Here is a 9,303-nt window from a genome sequence, read left to right as displayed (position 1 = left end):
TCTTAAACGTTAAATATTACAATCGCGACGCATCGTACGTCTACCTTCGATTTAACCTAACACTGTCTTCATATTATTACAAGTGTATACTACTCGATATTATATTAAATTCTTGTTACCTGTTAATCTCGTGACGTTATTCCGTTTACCTCTCAAGGATCAGTGTTTGCCAATTTAATATTATTTTATATGATCATCGAAGGACTCCACCGAGTTTCCGGAGACATCGCGTAGCCACCATACCACGCGGTTCGAAGGAAACCTCTTAAGAGTCCATAGACACTAGCACGGTTGTTCATGCTTCGGACCATTTGTACTGAGCAGCTCTCGTTTGCGTTCTCTACAATGGAGCAATCCCAAACATAAACCCCGTTGTTTTCTTTCAAATATCGAGCCTACGATTGAGGCTCTTTCACACAGATTCTATCTGATAATTTACGTCTGTCTCGCGTTTAAACCCTATAATCTATAACCTAACCGCGCATCCGTCGACCACGCAAAGGAACCAGCAGTCAGTCTGTGCATCGTTTTCAATCAAGGTGAGTAACTATAACAAAGTGCCCGGTCTCTTTCGTTAAACCTTTATTAACAATTATTCGAATACTTAAATTAATCCCGTTTTTCTTCGCACGACCACGTTGACCATTACTTTCGTATTTTCTCGCCCTTCTTTTGACTGCTACGTTTGTAGGGACGTGTATTCGTTCGCCAAACCTCTTGACAGTCAACGGACCCACCTAAAATTTATAAATTTAATTAACTTGATTATTTACTCATTACCTTTATTATTATTATTCGAAACCTTACCTGACATTCAAGGAGAACCTTCCGTCTCCTAGACAGTTTCTTAACACCGTCTTGGTTCATTGGTTCCCTCTGTCGAGCCGCTCCGGCAGTTTGAACCTGAAACAAGACGTAACATAAATAAAATTGGCGACAGCTTGGTCGGATATTCCACTAAAATTTGGGATATTCTATTAAAATTTGGTATATCTTATTAATATTTCGACACGTTTTATCAAATTTTTGATATTTTCATTAAAATTTGGGAATATCCGCTAAAATTTACAATTTTTTCATAAATTCAGAGATTATATTCTCTATTTTTGCTACTATTCAAGATACAGCACTGGTACCAACAAACAAATAAAATTTATTTCTAATTCAATATGAGTTCCAAGGACGGTGTACAAACGCGCTCTACTACAACTAATTCTGCGCATTATACGGTCGACGAACTAGAAAGGATGGCCGAACACATTACGCAACGTGAGGAAAGAATACGCAAACAAGAACGACAAGTAGAAGCAGATAGACACACTTTAGAGAAACAAATGAACGAACGACAGATTCAAATGGACCATGAAAGAAACGCTATTTTACAAGGACAGGCAGAGATCCTGAAAGAACACGATCGTCTAAAAACAATAGTTCAACAATTAGTCAGCGAAATTAAAGACTTGAAAAGCCGACCCGCGATTCTAGAACGTACACCCAGCCGCGAAGGTCTCGCCTACGAAGATCCCGTAAACACTCAAGGTCATCCGATAGTTCCCACACCATTAGATTCTAATTCATCAGGTATTTACAAAAGAGTCAAAGAAGCAACAGACGGAATTCAAAATTTCGATGGCACGAGGTCCATGGTTATTCCTTTTTGTGAATCTTGTCTAAGAGCACGCGACTACTTACTCCCAGGTGGACGAACCTCTCCTGACGCGAACTATCTTCAATAAACTCCGCGGACCTGCTTATAGAATTATCGGTCGATCACAATTTAAAACGGTAACCGAATTATGCGACAAGATACGACGATTGTTTTCCCCGATGAAAAGCGCGAATTTTTACAAAGGCGAACTAAGCCGCACTTTCCAGGCACCACATCAAACTGTATTGGACTACGCGATTAAAATCCAAGAATTAAGAGACCTGATATTAGACGGAGACCAACAGAGATATGGTTCATTAGACGGAGACCAACAGAGATATGGTTCATTAGACGAGCGAACCGAATACGAGGTACAAAAGGAAACGTTAGAAGCCTTCATTCAGGGTTTACTACCCGACATTGCTACTCGACTGCGTATCGAAGGTTGCAGAGGTCTAGAAGATGCAATTGAAAAAGCGATTCGCATTCACACAGACATCGTGGACGAACAATCTCGATTCAAACGGAACTATAATTCGAATCAAGACAGAAGACAGGACTACAGATCGCAGCAACCGACACCCAGACAACACGAACGACAAGATAGACCGCGATACAATAATGGTTGCAATAACTACAATCGTAATAACTATAGCAATCAAGAGAGACCTCGACCCAATTACAGTAACAACTACAATTACAATAATAATAATAATAATAATAATAATAATAATAACAGAGACTTGAGACGGAATCGGGACAACGGAACCAATAACGACGGAAGGAATGATATCTCAAATGTGGACCCCAGACCGAACACTTACTCTAATCAAGACGCAAGACCACCTGATAAACAATGCCGCTACTGCAAAACTTCAGGCCATACGATCGAAGAATGTCAGAGACTACAAGCCCGAAGGAAATACGAGCGAAGAGAATTCAAAAAGGGAAAAGCCAACGGCTCGCCTCAGGACCGCGCTGGGCAGGGCCCTTCTCCGAATCAAAACCGTGGAACATATACGATGACGACCGGAACATCAAAAGGGATTCCCCAACAAGAGGAAATAGTCCTGAACGAAGAGGAAGAAACGATACAAGCCGACGACAGCCTACTCGGACAGTTATTCGAAACATAAATCTGCATCCTATCGACAGCAATTCTGTACCCATGGTTAAACTCTTCATCGACGACTCTGGCAAAACGCATACCTTTATGATCGACTCTGGCGCTGAAATAAATTTAATCAAGAAATCGACGCTTCCTACCTCACTACATCTCGACACCAGCGTATGTCCAGCCCTTAGGGGAATCGGGCAAGGGTTAGCCCCAACGCGAGGACGAGTCCTTTTACGCACACTCGGGTATCCAGTCCCATTCCACGTCGTCGACGACGACTTCAATATCCCTTATGACGGGATCCTAGGAGCCGATTTCCTTCATAACCATTCAGCCAAAGTAAATTATGCCAAGAAGGCCATTAAATGGAACCAATGGACGATTCCATTCTACACATCTACCAAGATTAAGGTGAAAGCCAGATCCGTAACGCCAATAAACTTGTTCGTCATACACTCCAACTACAAAACAGGGTACATAAATCTCCTAACTCCTCAGAAAGGAATATTTTTAGGCCGATGCGCCGTTACAAATAATACTGGCCCAGCAATGGCCATGTGCTACAATACAACGATGAAGGACGAAGAAATAGAAATTCCAGTAACAGAATCGCTACCTTTCGACATGCCGGAAGATACCGGACACAGGAATATTAACATATGCAGCACACAGGATGACAGAATCGAGGAAATTATTAAACAATTGAGGCTGGAACGCCTCAATTCGAAGGAAAAGCAACACGTGATACAACTGATAAAAAATTATCCAGAACGTTTTCATTTAAAAGGTGAACCATTGTCGCACGCCAAGGGAGTAACGCATAAAATTGAGACCACAGATGATATTCCGATAAACTCTAAGCAATACAGATTCCCTCCTATTCATAAAGAAGAAATCAACAGACAAATAAACGAACTTCTCAGAGACGGGATAGTCAGGCTATCCATGTCTCCCTATAACTCTCCAATATGGATCGTACCTAAAAAGGCCGACTCAGTCGGAAATAAGAAATGGCGAGTAGTAATAGATTATAGAGGCTTGAACGAAAAAACAATCGGAGATGCATATCCCCTGCCTAATATCACCGAAATCCTAGACCAGGTCGGAGGAGCCAAATACTTTAGTGTGCTTGATTTAGCGTCAGATTTTCATCAAATCTCAATGGAAGAGAAAGATGCAGCAAAAACAGCCTTTTCTACACCATACGGTCACTACGAGTTCACCAGAATGCCTTTTGGTCTGAAAAACGCACCAGCTACGTTCCAACGTTATATGAACAATCTCTTATCCGGACTTCAGGGATGGGAACTATTTATCTATATGGACGACTTCGTACTATACGCATCTTCATTGAAGGAACACCAGGTCAAGTTCACAAGGCTCATGGAACAGTTAAAGGAAGGAAACGTAAAGCTACAACCGGACAAATGCGAATTTCTACGAAAAGAAGTGGCATATCTAGGCCACATACTAAACGAAGAAGGAGTCCAACCAGACCCACGAAAATTAGAAGCCGTGAAGAAATTCCCAATACCGAAAACTACCTAAACCACTAACCACTAACCACTAACTGGCTAAACCACTCACCGACTTATTGAAGAAAGATAAACCATTCGTTTGGAACTCCCATCAACAACAAGCATTTGAAACTTTAAGAAACGCTTTGTGCACGGCACCCATTTTGTAATTCCCAGATTTTACGAAAACCTTTATCTTAACCACGGACGCCTCTGGCTATGCCATAGGAGGAATTCTTAGCCAAGGAGAAATAGGGAAAGACCTCTCAGTAGCATACACATCCCGCACATTGAATACCCACGAACAAAAGTACAGCACAATCGAAAAGGAATGTTTGGCCGTAGTTTATAGCATAAATCATTTCCGACCATACTTATATGGGTGAAAATTCAAAATTATAACAGACCATAAGCCGCTCGTATGGCTTAGCAATATTAAGGATCCGACCTCCAGACTCTGGAAATGAAAATTAAAACTTTCGGAATATGAATTCACCATAGTATATCGACAAGAAACCACAAACTTGAACGCGGACGCATTGTCACGAAATCCTCCAGAGACCGTAACCGTTATGCCAGTAAACACCTCGTCGTCTGAAGATTACGATACTTTAATCGATGTTCCGAGCAAAGATCGAAAACGCCGAAGATCCTCCGTTTCCGAAGAATCCATTAGAAAAGAAAGGCGAATAGGCTAATCACCAGCACTCGAAGATGAAACCGAAGCTGACCTTCTTGAAAGAAATCAACCATCCACGTCAAGGGATCAACCCTTCGACCGATCTCCAACACCGACCAACCCGCCTTATTCACCTCCCATTTCTACGCAAATCCCAGATGTCCCACACGTCAAGAATCTAAACAAAAAATACCTCATAACCATTCCTATCCAAGAACGTCCGACAGCTCCCATTAATAAAAGCCAACTTCTTTCAGGTTTACGTATGATACGATCTGTACTGGACGAGTTGAACCTTAACTCTTTCTCTATTCGAATGATAGACCCACTAGGGGACGTCTCATGGCACTTCGTCAATACTAAATTGAGAGAATTGTTCGAAAACTATAGAATCACTATAACCTATTGCACCAGCGAGATAACAGTTCCTCTAGTTACAGAACGATCATCTATTATCGCGAACGTACACGGTTCGATTACGAATGGACACAAGGGTGTAACCAAGACACTCAGTCGAATAAAACAGAGGTACATTTGGCCTAATATGAAAACGCAAATTCAAGACTACATTCGGGCATGTAAAATTTGTCAACTCAAGAAATTAACACGAGTAAAGACCAGACAACCAATGATAATTACAGATACACCCGCTAGAGCCTTCGATAAGGTCGCGATAGACATTATGGGACCGCTCCCAACGACCACGGACGGTAACTCATATATTGACGATGCAAGACCTTCTAACTAAATATTCTCTGGCAGTTCCTTTAAAGAATATAAGTGCGACCGCGATAGCAGATCAAATGTTAAAAAAATTGATATGTATTTTTGGTGCTCCTAAAGAGATACTAACCGATCAGGGAGCCAACTTAATATCATCCGTGATGAAACATGTGACAAAGAGATTCAATATTAAACAACTCAGAACAACGGCATTCCGACCGCAATCGAACGGCTCGTTGGAGAGATCACATCACGTTCTATCGGAATAACTGAAAATCCAAACCGACAAGGGTCAAGATTGGGATACGTGGCTTGATCTAGCCATGTTATCATATAATACTAGCACGCATAAAGCAACTAACTTCACCCCCCATGAACTTGTAACGCCCCGGGTTCGTCGATCCTGTTGCGTATCAGGGTCGGGAGCCTTCGGTCGCCATTTCGAAGCTAAGGAGCGACAGGTCCTAGCTACGATTAGAATAGGTATTAATTCCCCTTTCTTGTTTCAGGTATCATGGACCAATATTCCAGGAGGAGGGCAGATGAGGTAGCCGAGCGGAAACTACAACGATGGATCAACGGAATCCTCCCAAGTAAGTATTCGACGAGAAATGATGTTAGTTATTCCAGTCCATGGCAGTTAGCATGGAGACAAAAAACACAGGTAAGCTTAATTAAGATATAATCAATAAATATATAAGTAGTATGGGTGTGCATGTATCCAAAAAATGTATGCATTGAGCATACTTTCAGAATCATACCCTATTCGACCCGATAACTACGCAATCTGTCTCGATTTGTATTTTCGGGTACCCACACACCCCTAATAAGTAAATAATTATAACTTATTTTGTGTTAAAACGTGTAAGCTAAAATAAAATAAAATGAAATGAAAAATGTAAAAATATTACAAAAATATCTATTTTTGTTTGTACGTATTAACACTGTAATTATCTCTAATCTAAAAACATTTTCCTGCATGCTTTTTCATATATCTATTGATTGTAGAATGTATTTTTCCATGTTTCCATTTTTTCTAGCCATAGTCATCACAGTCCGCAACTGATCCTGATAATCCAGAAGTTCCTCAAGCTGGGCCAAGCAATATTATCATATTGCCAACAACTCAAGACAGTTCAGGACATACTGCAAATTCTCAACCTGATCCAAGTAACGTATTGCCATTGCCACTGTCAACATTTCAAGACACTTCAGCACATACTGTAAATTGAGTAACAATATCAACTCAACAGCGAATTACACCATTCCTACCACGAAAGATGACAGCAGCAAACTGCAAAAATATTGATGAAAAATTATTATGCCTGTTTATAAATGATTTGCAACCTTTTAAAATAGTTGAAGATATTGAATTCAAAGAATTTGTACATGCTTTGAATCCAAGTTACGAATTTCCAAATCGCAAATTTATTTCACACTCTTTAATCCTGGCTCGCTTTGAGGAAGTCAAACGTACCTGCAAAGAAAAATTAGAAAACAGTACTAAAGTTTCTATTATAACAGATACGTGGACACAACTAAATACTGAGTTTTATAGCTGTGACTGCACATTTTATTAATAATTTCAAATTAGAATCAATTCTTTTAACTTGCGTGCAAATGACAGATTCCCATACAGGTCAAAATATTTCAGATGAATTAAAAATAATATGCAATGAATGGGAAATTTTTAATAAAGTTGACTTTGCTACAACTGATAATGCTTCAAATATGAAAACCGCTATTTTAAAATATTGTAGATGGAAACATATTCCATGTTTTGCACACAGTTTAAATTTAATCGTAAAATCTAGTTTAAATAATGATGCAATTAATTTACTCCTTGAAAATGTTAGAAAAATTGTTAATTATTTTTAAAAAAGCACCACAGCTGCAGAAAAATTGAAAAAATACCAATTAAATTTAGGCACAAATGTACAGAAGTTGATACACGACGTACCAACTAGATGGAACTTTACTTACAATATGATAGACAGATTTATAATATTAGAAGAGCCGATTAAAGCAACAATAGCAATCATTAATAAGAACGTACCACAAATTACAAGTGCAGAGTGGGAAATATTGCATGAATTGGCAGTCATACTAAAACCGATTGAATCAGCAACAAAAATTATAAGTGGAGAACAATATCCAACCATATCTATTATAATACCATTGACATCAGGATTAAAAAACATCTGCCAGAAACTAAAACAAAAAGATTTTTCAACAGTACCGCAACAGATAATACACCATATTGAAATAGGAATACTAGAAAGATTTACAGAAGTAGAAACAGACATAATAATACAAATTTGCACATTTTTAGACCCACGTTTTAAAAATGCCTTTTTTTCTGAAGAAAAACTTGATATAATAAAAACAGAGATAATAAATATATTAATTGACAATAGAAGCACAAGTACAACTGGAAATATAATAAACATAGAAATAGATATACAACCAGATACAGATACAGATACAGATGAATTATCTATTTGGGATGCCTTAAAAAATAAAGTAAAAGAAAATATGCCGAAAGTCATGATCCCAGAAAACATAATAGCAACAGAAATACAGCAATATTTAAGGGAGGAGTTTTACGGCAGAACTCGGGACCCATTAATTTGGTGGGAAGACCATCAATTTTAAGTTTCGTTATTGACTAAATTAGTAAATAATTTATTTTGCATGGTGGCTACTTCAGTGCTATGCGAAAGATTATTTTCTAAACCCGGGTTAATTTTAACAGAAAAAAGAAACAGATTACAGGCAGAAAAATTATCTATGCTGTTATTTTGTTCTTTGTATTTTATTTATAGTATTTGTATTATGTTTTATCTATTAATTATATTTTCTAACTGTGTTACACTTTGTAAAAATCTAAAGACGCTTACAATTAAATTAAAACTTGCAATTCATAATTATTGACTTATTTTCATTACTCTTCACTCTTCCTCATTAAAGCATTCCTTTATTTACTATTCCTTACTTTACTTTATTTTATGCGATGTATTTGATGTCGTTAATTACATACTTATGTATATAGAATATATGTAAAATATACAGGTAGGGTGTTTTTCATTACGGCGCATATACATTTAGGCTGAAGATTCTAACAACGCATGCAAGGAACAGTTATGTTCTTCACCAATCAGAAGCGATCACGAAAAATCACGAATCACTGTGAAAAATCACCGTGATCGAATCACGAGTGATTCACAAGTAGCAGTTCTAGCCATCTCTAGTGTAGACTGACGATTTAGTAACAACAGAACAGACGACGACAGCGCCACAACAGAAAGCGCGATAACGAGGCAGGCATATTACCATACAAATCATCAAAATTTCACAGCAACGAAGCTGATCAAGTTTTTTGAAGCGAAGAAGCAATATTTTCTTACGATTATTTTTCTAAAATATTCTTTACATCACTCCGCATGCCACTGCAAAGCACGATTTTGCAATTTCGGTCTTAAAACTTTATAAATAGTAAAAGTATGGTTTTCTTTTTCTTATAGAAGATATTTGTTTACAAACACTTTTTCCAAAATCAGGCCTTGCAGTGGTGTGCGCCAAGGTATAAGGAATATTTTTAAACCAGAATTATTAGAAA

The 9,303-nt window shown here is 38.3% G+C and overlaps 1 long non-coding RNA gene across 2 annotated transcripts; it reads right to left on the bottom strand.

The window, feature by feature from the left end:
- Positions 1 to 559: 559 nt before the first annotated feature.
- On the bottom strand, positions 560 to 9,235 carry LOC128882746 (uncharacterized). 2 transcript variants are annotated; one of them, XR_008458530.1, is made up of 7 exons: positions 8,585 to 9,234; positions 7,741 to 7,895; positions 6,957 to 7,161; positions 6,047 to 6,874; positions 5,815 to 5,953; positions 808 to 903; positions 560 to 737 (listed from the first exon to the last, which is right to left on the bottom strand). It is a non-coding gene; the product is annotated as an uncharacterized LOC128882746 (long non-coding RNA). The 2 variants fall into 2 exon arrangements; XR_008458531.1 differs by lacking the exon at positions 5,815 to 5,953 and having other exon boundaries at positions 8,585 to 9,235.
- Between the last annotated feature and the right edge of the window lie 68 nt (positions 9,236 to 9,303).

This window comes from Hylaeus volcanicus, unplaced genomic scaffold (genome assembly GCF_026283585.1).
Source record: "Hylaeus volcanicus isolate JK05 unplaced genomic scaffold, UHH_iyHylVolc1.0_haploid 12172, whole genome shotgun sequence".
Lineage (NCBI taxonomy): Eukaryota > Metazoa > Arthropoda > Insecta > Hymenoptera > Colletidae > Hylaeus > Hylaeus volcanicus.
The sequence above is the reverse complement of the archived record's forward strand: the minus strand, read 5'-3'. Positions and strand labels throughout refer to the sequence as shown.